Raw genomic sequence first — 9,543 nt, forward strand, 5'->3', positions numbered from 1 at the left:
ACCATAAAATCTAATATCTGTTGGTCATCATTGACCACACGTAAATTAGTTACATTATCAGGGATGGATGGCTTAGAAATAATTTCAATAGAAAATCCATCTCTAAGTGGTGACAACCTAGCAAATACATTAGTTAAAGTGCCTGCGGCTGCATTTCTAATCCTGGGAACAAACTTAATACTAAAAGATTGATATGAAGATATAAGCTACCATACCTCTTGTTGATAGTTTTTAATAATACGTGAAATGCAGTGAATGGTGTTTTGTACTTGACACGTGACAATATCTCAATCAACTATTACCTTAATGCTTCTACTTTGAGGTCTGTGGCTTTCTTTAATCCAAGTTTGAGTGCTTCGTATTCTACAATGTTATTCGTGCAATCAAACTCAAATCAACATGAAATTAGATACTTGTTCCTTTGAGGGTCAATTAGAATGAAACTATCTCTATAGCCCTCCCATGTCATTGAACCATCAAAATACATCCAAATGTTAGTAAAAACAAGGTTAGTTTCGAGCCTAGTAAAAATTACATCTATAATATAGGGGTCATTATCACCAGTTGGATTGCAAGGAAGGAGTTCCAACTGTGTGTCTAGTGGTATAGAAGACGACTGCATAAGATAACATCCAAGATCAATTTCTAAAAGGAAATTTATGAATATCTCTTCCACAAAGCTAATTGGCTCATTATGTGCTTCAAGCATTGTTACTATATACTTCATAAAAGGTTCACTTTCAACTTGAATTTGATTGTTTATTCCCTTGTGGGGAGGCCATAAATGGGATCAATCATTAGCAAAATATATTTACAACTTTCTAGACAATCTCTATTCAGAGGTAACCCAACAATTTTTTTAATGTGTCTTCAATTTTTATCAATGTGGGTCATCTCAGAAGTATGCATAATGGGTACTCGTTGGATGTGGAATTTAATTTCGCATCCAAAGAATGTCTACACTTGAAATTTGAGCAAACCTATAAGGATATAAGCAAAAAAATACAATAAATAAATAAAAGTAGTTTTCTTTTTTCCCTCCAAAATTCTTAACTCTTATTTTATTATTTTAACTACTATTTTATTATTTTTCCTTAGGAGGCCACTTTTAGGCTAAAATTCCCTTTAATGCAGATTCCAATAATAATGAAGGAGGATGGCCACACACAACTATCTCGATATCTTCCCAAGGCATTGAAGGAAGAAGGGAGCTGGAATTTTTCATAAAAAAGGGTCAGACAACCATGTCTCGTAAATGTCACAAGGAGAAAGCATTGTTGAAGAGAGAAGCAAAGGATGACGGAAGGCCTCATGTGTCTAAAACTGATATGTTTTAGGTAAATGCATATTTCACAATACCCATGCTTGACCAGAACATCCAAGAAGTCTTGAGTTGGTTGAAGGATATTGTGACCGATATTTTAACAAGGAGAGCACGTGCAACTATAGAGCTCATTGAAGGTAAATTTGCAGTTTATAGGAGTTGCATGGAAGAGGCGACCACACATTGGTGTCCATCAATTATGGAGTTTTTGGAAAAAGAACATGATGAAAGGACTATTGGGATTCTCGAAAGCAGGCAAATAATGTTGGCAAGAGATGAAGGAGAGGAGGAGAGCAATGAGACTAGTTTGTCACGGCAAAATTTATTTCATTCACAACCAAGCATTATAGTGTAGTAAAAAATGGTAGAGAGTTGCCAACAATTTGGGATTCTGCATTGTATTTACTATTGTAGGGATGCAGAAAGATGGAAGTTGCATGATGAAATACAGATTGAAGCCCTAAAGGTATTGACGAGGTTTTCTAGATAGAATGGTGGCAGTTATCTCTCAAAGGAAAGAGATGGTGGTTGCATGCATTCACAAAAATATAATACAATAATTCTACATAATGGAATTTTAACATAAATAAAGAACCTAGAGATACAAAATCCTAACCCTAAAAGATGAAACGCCATAATGTTTTTTGGCCTTGGAATGGTTAGCTGGTACATCAACTTCTACAGCACAAATTTTGCATATAATCTTTGTTCGAGCCATAGAATGGTTTGTTGGAAAGAAATATTTGAGAATTACAACTTGTGATTGGGGTTAGGGTATGCCATGGAAACCATTGGCCCTTCAAATTAACAAAAATAATCAATTAAGCCCTCAAAATAACCTTGAAAGTTGAAGACCTAAAAATAATTAAAAAACTACCATGAAGATAGAGAATCATTGAGTCAATAGAAGAGGTGGGTGGCCACTAAAGGGGACATACTTAACTCAAAATAATTTTCACCCGCATTCTTTGTGATTGCATAATTCCCATATCAAAGTGGTATGAGTTTCCTATGGCGGTCTGTGAGGTGATCTTTTTGTAAATGCAACTACACTTTATCACCAACTTGAAACTTGCATGGAAACCAATGTTGGTCATGTTATTGCGTGTACTTGGCATTGCCTTTTTACCTTATATCATGAACCTCTTGTTAGAGATGTTGGATTTGTCCAACAAATTTTGTTATTCTATATGCCTCAGCCTAGGCATGAGCCGGATTCTATCAATGAAGATCCAATGGGTAGAGTTAATTCAATTGGGGCCAATGGTTATATTGCCAAGCAAACTTCAAAAGGACTTTGACCAATAGAATTGTGGAGTGCTCCGTTATTGCTATTTTGAACACATGGAGGTATTTTATCCCATTTATGTGCATACTTGGAGTTGTATGTGCACAAGATATGCACAATAATCCAGTTGACCACTTCCATTTTCCCATCTATTTAAGGATGAAAGGAGGTCAATTTGGTAAACTTGGTATCCATCAAATACCATTGGTTGGACCAAAAGTTACTAAGGAGCTTACCATCCCTTTAATGGTACTGAAATAAAATATTTTAAATACGTTAAAAATCCAAAATATTTTTTTTATTTAATTAAAGTTAATAATGTTGAAAACAATATATATGCTTCTTGTTGTTTCACAAAAGATTAAATTTGTTGAGGGCAATTAAAAACGTGGGTCTTCTATGTTTTGTTTTCCATTTTCTTTTATCGAATTGAAGACCAGACGCATGCGTGTTTTATACGGATGGTGGTGAGTAGAAAAAGAAGAATTCATTTAACAAACATCATAAGAGGTGCGATTTAGTCCATGTATGAAGAGATAAAATATAAGCTTTCATGTGTGTCGCATATAGAGATATTTTGTCCATATTCTGTCCTCTTAATATATAAATTGGAATAAACTTAGCCATTATTTTCATCTCTTATTTAAAGGATTTTTATTATAACAAATGTAGGCGAGCCATATTTCCCATGCTATGGGGCCATAAATGAACGACGGGTGTATATGCCCACTGTTCGATTTCGGGCTTAGCAAAATCGAACGGTGGGCATATACACCCGCCATTTATGGCCCGATAGCATGGGATTTATTGGCGGCCCATTTTGTAGGTTCACAATCATTACATCCAGGTCCGTGGAGGGTAGTTGGGGTTGATGTTACTTGTGAGCAGTGTAGATTAATTATTATTATTATTATTTAGCTATTTATTTATTTATTTTTAATATATAAAAGTAATAATAATAATAATTTAATTTTAAATTATATTTTTTTATTAAAGTGATATTGGTTCAGTTGAGTTTAGTTTGGAAGTTTTTTTTGGCCTAGTTTGATTTTTTCAAACTAGTTTTTATTTTAAATTCTTTCTTTTGAAATTTGAAGTTGAGATTTTGCCATAACTAAATTCTATACAAATGGTGTTGTCTAAAGAGGCCACAATTTTGTCCAATAATTTTTTATCATCTAATAGAATTTTTATGTTTAAATATTTTTTATGACAAAAATAGATTTAGCATTATCAAAACACTTCACAATTATAACTTAAATTTTCAAAAATTTCCACCAAATATTAACAAAATCATGCCAAAATTTCTATTATTTTCTTAAAAAAAACATCACTCATTTAAACCACTCTCATCCGAACTAACTAACTAAAACTAATCGCACTTCCTAATAAAACTATCCATCTCAACAACCCTTACTGCAATGTGGGACATATCTAATCATTTTCTATTTAAAAGATGTGAAATATAAGATGGCCAGCTGGTGATTCCAGAAGTTCACATAACGCACATTCAAGTGGATGCAAAAAGTAATTTCAAATTGTTTTAACACGTCTTCTCATTGTCATCAGCTGACCTCCTGTTTGGCGGGTGCTAACCATGTCCGGTGGCAACCAAGTGAGCACCACCTTTTGTCAAAGTCCTCCGCTGGTTGACTACGTTCAGCACATGTTTATTATTTATTTGTTAATATTAAAAAATAAACATAATAATAATTATTAATTCAAATAATTAATTTTTAATATTATTTATTGAAAATATAAATAATAATGTTTATACTAAGTTCTTGGGTTAAAAGCATTACTCATCCTGAATTTGGAATTGTGAGTCTTCCCAAGCTAGTGTGTTCGATTCTTCGGTCTCACATAGAGTTTGTGAAAGAATATTCAAATAAACAATATTTATGGTTCAAAATAACAGAGAATGAGAACCACATAAGAATCACAACATGCTATTTTGCACCTCAAGTCTCAAAAACTTACAAAAGTAAGGGGCTAGATAGAAAAGACCCATATGCGGCTTTAAAGCAGGGTATTGTTGGATATTCTCAACAGGGAGAAGTTCCTTTAGTGGGAGATTTCAATGCTAGAACAACAAATCAACAAGCGAGTATGTTTTGTTGCAAAGAGGATCACAATCCTATCTGGCTCATTGAAGAGGAGAATCCCTAATGGTTGAGATGTTCAAAAGATGACAAAGTTAGCAATCATTTTGGAGAGGAGTTGTTCACGATGTGTGGTGCTTTCAACTTAATTATCTGCAATGGTCTAGATAAATGGAAAAGGTTTGGGAAGTTCACTTGCAACACATACAATGGGGCAAGTGTTGTTGACTACGTTATTTGTTCACAAAGCTTGATAGAAAGGATAGATGAAGTTAAGATTGGAGAGCATATGTGGGACTTAAAATCAGACCATAATCCAATTTATATAAAGCTATCTTGGTTAGAAGAAAGACAACATAGAAGGAAAACCCAATGTTCTCGACAATCGATATCAAGGGGCAAAATTCTTCTAACACAAGAAAATTGCACTATCTTCAAAACAATGTTGGAGAGATCAATTCAAAAGGGGAAGAGGGGTTCCCAAAGTCTCAATAGTCATGAGTTAACAAATATAATTCAGAGTGCACTTGAGAAGTGCAAAAAATAGGAAATATGAATCAAATTGTTTTCCTGTAAATGCTTGGTTTGATGAGGATTGCAAAATGGCAAGGAAAACCTTGAAAAAGGCAGGGAATGAGATGATGAATGTAAAGTTATATAAGCATATTTTAAAAAGGAAAAAAGATGAGTTCATGCAAACAAAGCGATAAGAGTTAATATATATAGGTAAGAATAACCCAAAGCTTTTTTGGAAATACTGCCATGAGCTAAGTTATAAAGCTCCAATAAGTGGTATGGTTATTATCTTCTTTACATGTAAATACCGCCATGAGCTAAGTTATAAAGCTCCAATAAGAGGTATGGTTATTATCTTGTCATGTTGTCATGATGTTTTGCTTTTGAGCAGGTTCTTCATTGTAAATACTACAACAAGATAAGTTATAAAGCTCCATAGGCATTATGTTTGCTTTTTAGCGATTTTGCTAAGGTCTTGGCATGGTTTAACACCAATGACGGTGTTCCCAAAGGGGGAGGGTTCTGTAACAGCCTTGGTGAAAAGTTCATGTAATAAAAGTTAATAAAGGCAAAATAAGATGACGGGTAAGGGACACTTTTTCCAAGTTGAATGTTGGGCAAATATATCTTAGTGGGCATCCCTGGATGTGTGTTTTGGCTAAAGAAAATTAGGAAAGGCTAAAGTAAAGGAATTAAAAGACAAAATGACATTTTTGAACATTTATTTATGAAAATAAAGGAAATTAGGAGAAAAGTAAGGTGAAAGGTCACATGTTGCATGTGAGGAGGAAATTGAAGGAAAAGAATGGAAAATGAATAAAATAGAGGTCTCATCAATAAAAAGGCTTCTAAGGATCAGTGGGTAAGCTTTTTTCAGTTCAAGCTTTGTTCAGTTCAAATTTTGACCTCTCTCATTATTCTCTCTCTCTCACTCTCTTAGTCACTTAGAGTTTTCTTGGAGCAATCTAGTTTGGAGCAAGGAAAAGAAAAGCAAGCAAAGGAAAGGAAGGAAAGCAAGGAACAAGGAAGGAAAGTAGGATCAAGCAACTTCAGCAGGAATACTTGAAGGTAACCTTCTACATGTGTGATTTCCTAGTTGGTTTGAACATGCATGGCTTTGCATGTTGTTGTATGGTTCTCTTGCTATCGGTGGCATGGTTTTGTCGAGTTATGAAAGTGGATTTCAACCTAGCCTAGCCTTTTTCCGAATGCCATGGTATGTGGGGATATTTATTTCGGTTTTAAAAGTTTGGAATTTTTGGATGGATTTTGGAATTCGGGGCAGAGGTGGTCTCAAGGTTCATTCACAAAGGCCTAGGAATCCCTTGACCGGTTTTGGTGGGATACATGGGAAAGCCTAAGGGAGCAGTCTCAGTTTAGGGCCTAGTGATCTGGGTTTGGATTGCGGTAAAGCCTGAGAGACAAGAGACGAAAAATTCCTCAAGGATAGTGATGGATTCCAGATGCCATTCCAGGTTCTGTTCGGTTGTGATTTGAGCACCGGTTTTGGTGTGATCATGGTTTGATGAGGATGGAGGTGGTTTAACCTTTGGATTCCCTTGGTTGTTCTTGGATTGGTTGTTCTATGAAATCCCACATTCATGCTTGCAATATGGCATAGGAGTGACTGGATGAAAGAGAGATTTGGTTTAGCCACGTCTATGGTTGGGTGGTACGTGGAAGTCCCGAACCTAGTCGGATTTTCTTATGATTAATAAAAGCTAAGTTCTCTTGCGTTTGCACTGATTTATATGTGGAATTAATGGTGGTCATATATCTGATATTTATATGGTTTTATGATTGTTATAAGCATGGTTGAATGGTTGGTTCATGTGATGGTTATTTCATGTATTTACTTGTAACTATTAAATAGATAGATGCAAGACCTAACTAAATATGTAGTAGTTCAATGGAGAATAAGGTGATCCTTCTGGTTACGTTTCGTAAGTTGTTTTAGCCATTTATGCTTTGTCTTGTATCCTAGACCTGTAGGTTGCATTGATGCCAAGTGTTTGACAAAATGTTAGTCCCGGTTGGGGATGCTCAGGCCTAATCCTGAGGGTGATTTTTGATTGATCAACATTTTATCATGTTTTTAATGAATTCAGGAAATTACAACAAGTTCTGGGCAAAGGCCAAGATTCCGGGCTAGAAAAGTGGCTTAAATCCTGGGGTTGCTGGCAGGCAGGCCTATGAGAGAGACTTTAGGTTGTTGGTCGCTCCCTTACCCATAGCATGAGAGCGACTATGGCCTAAGAGCTGCAGAATATCAATGGGACCCAGGGACAAACTATTTGAGTGGCTGACTTGTCTCCTGAGGGTTCTGTTGAAGATGTTGGATGACTATATGTGATGTTTCATCGATTCCACTTCCTTAAGGTTACCTAGGAGGTCGAATTTGATTTTAGTAGCATCTATCCTCATATTTACTCCAGTTGGCATGGTTACTTTGGGTAGACCTAGGAGGGGGTGTTACACCTCTCTTAATAAGGTACTACCTGTATTTTGGCTAGGGTAGTTTATAATTTAAATTATAGTTTAGTTAAGCTGGTTAATTACTCTGTTTCCTAATTATTCATGTTGCTACAACTCACTAAGCATTTATTTTGTTTTCTTTTTAATAACTTTGTTGCAACTTGTTAAGCCATTTACTCTATCTTATACTCTGTGTTGATAAATTTAAGCATTGATTCATCGTATTTTATAGATTTTAGAGTAATCATCTTGAATTGTATCTCCTATATCACAGTTGCTAGTGTTGTAGTATTGTATCAGTTCATGAACATTTCTATTGCAAAATTTAGGAATGAATAGTTGGCTTGATCAAATCATCTACCTACTTTTGTACGTATATGTTTACTTTCTAGTAGAGTGACTTGATTTTTTTCCTATGCATTTACTTTCGAGTAGAGTGATTTATTTTTCTATTTGTGAGTTTAATTTCCAACAAAGAGTAATTTATCTTTCTACAAGAGTGTTTTAGTTAGTATTTCAATTCTTGCAAGGTGTGGTTGATGACTTGTGAAAGAACATTAACATACAACTCTGTTGTATTTAATTAGTACTACAAATTCATCAACACTTAACATATTATATTAGCATTTACAATGCATGACAGTTTGTAAGTTCCATACAAACACCATATTGACAATTAAATGTATAGTTTCTTAGTTATCTACTAAGTAATTAGTAGGTAATTGAAAGGCCTACCATTTTTGGTGCCATTGTTGAGGAACTATCAATAATACAATAGTTGTTTGTTTCTTGATTTCATTCAGTTAGTGTGTCTTTCTTAAGAAGCTTGGTGCAATATGTTTTACAACTTTTTATTTAAGATAATTTGTTATAGAAAGCATGTCTCTTTAATATCCCATGTATAGGATTAGAGGTAAGCAAGGTATATTTTATAACTCCACCAAAAATCCCCACAAGACTAATAGTGTAGTACAAGCACATGAGAAGAAAGGGCACACTCAGATTCACTTCTTGACTCCTACAACTAGCTCTTGCCAAAATGAAGCCTGTATCTTATACTTCGAAGCCTGAAACCGTACCAACATGATTTGGATTTATGAAGGGAATGAAATGGAGTATGGTTTTTATAACATAAACACATAGATCCAATAAAACTTTACTTCTATTAATAAATGGGATGTGTTGACACTACAAAAATAATGAAAACTAATTTGATCCATGGGAAATAAGCCTAATCCTTAATCAAATCGGCGCTGGAATGTGTGGAATGAAACAAACTCACTCGAATGGTGGTTTCTTATCTCTGAGAAGAGATGTGATTCCTACGCACATTCATTAGAGCACATTACAATGAGGCCAAAAGCTCCGTTTTAACATAAAGAAACAATGAGGAAACCCTAAACATCGAAAAACATAACCCTAGGAGATGAAATGCTAAAAGGATTGTGGCCTCAATGGGGTTAGTTCATACGTCAATTTCTTGGGGCCGTAATTTTTGCATACAATATTTGTTTAGTGCTCTTTGTAGCTTGTTGGAAAGGTCTAACTGAGAAGTACACATTTTTACCAAGTGTAGGCCAAATCCTACAACTATTTCCAGGCCCCTACCACATCAAAAGAATTTTATTTAGGGCCTCAAAACAACTCAGAAGTTCAGGACTTGAAAAATTGTAAAAATATTACCAAGAGGGGGAACTGTGCTTCGAGCCAGTGGAATAGCTGGGTGGTCACTAATATCCACCTGGATCAAATCCTCATCCCCTACCTTAACATAAGTCTTATTCCCAAAAGTTGAGCCAAAATAGAAACTTTACTCTAGAGAATTGTTCTTTCCTAAC

Source organism: Pinus tabuliformis, chromosome 8 (genome assembly GCF_031772625.1).
Source record: "Pinus tabuliformis cultivar Carrire ecotype Pingquan chromosome 8, CPIR1, whole genome shotgun sequence".
Classification (NCBI taxonomy): Eukaryota; Viridiplantae; Streptophyta; class Pinopsida; order Pinales; family Pinaceae; genus Pinus; species Pinus tabuliformis.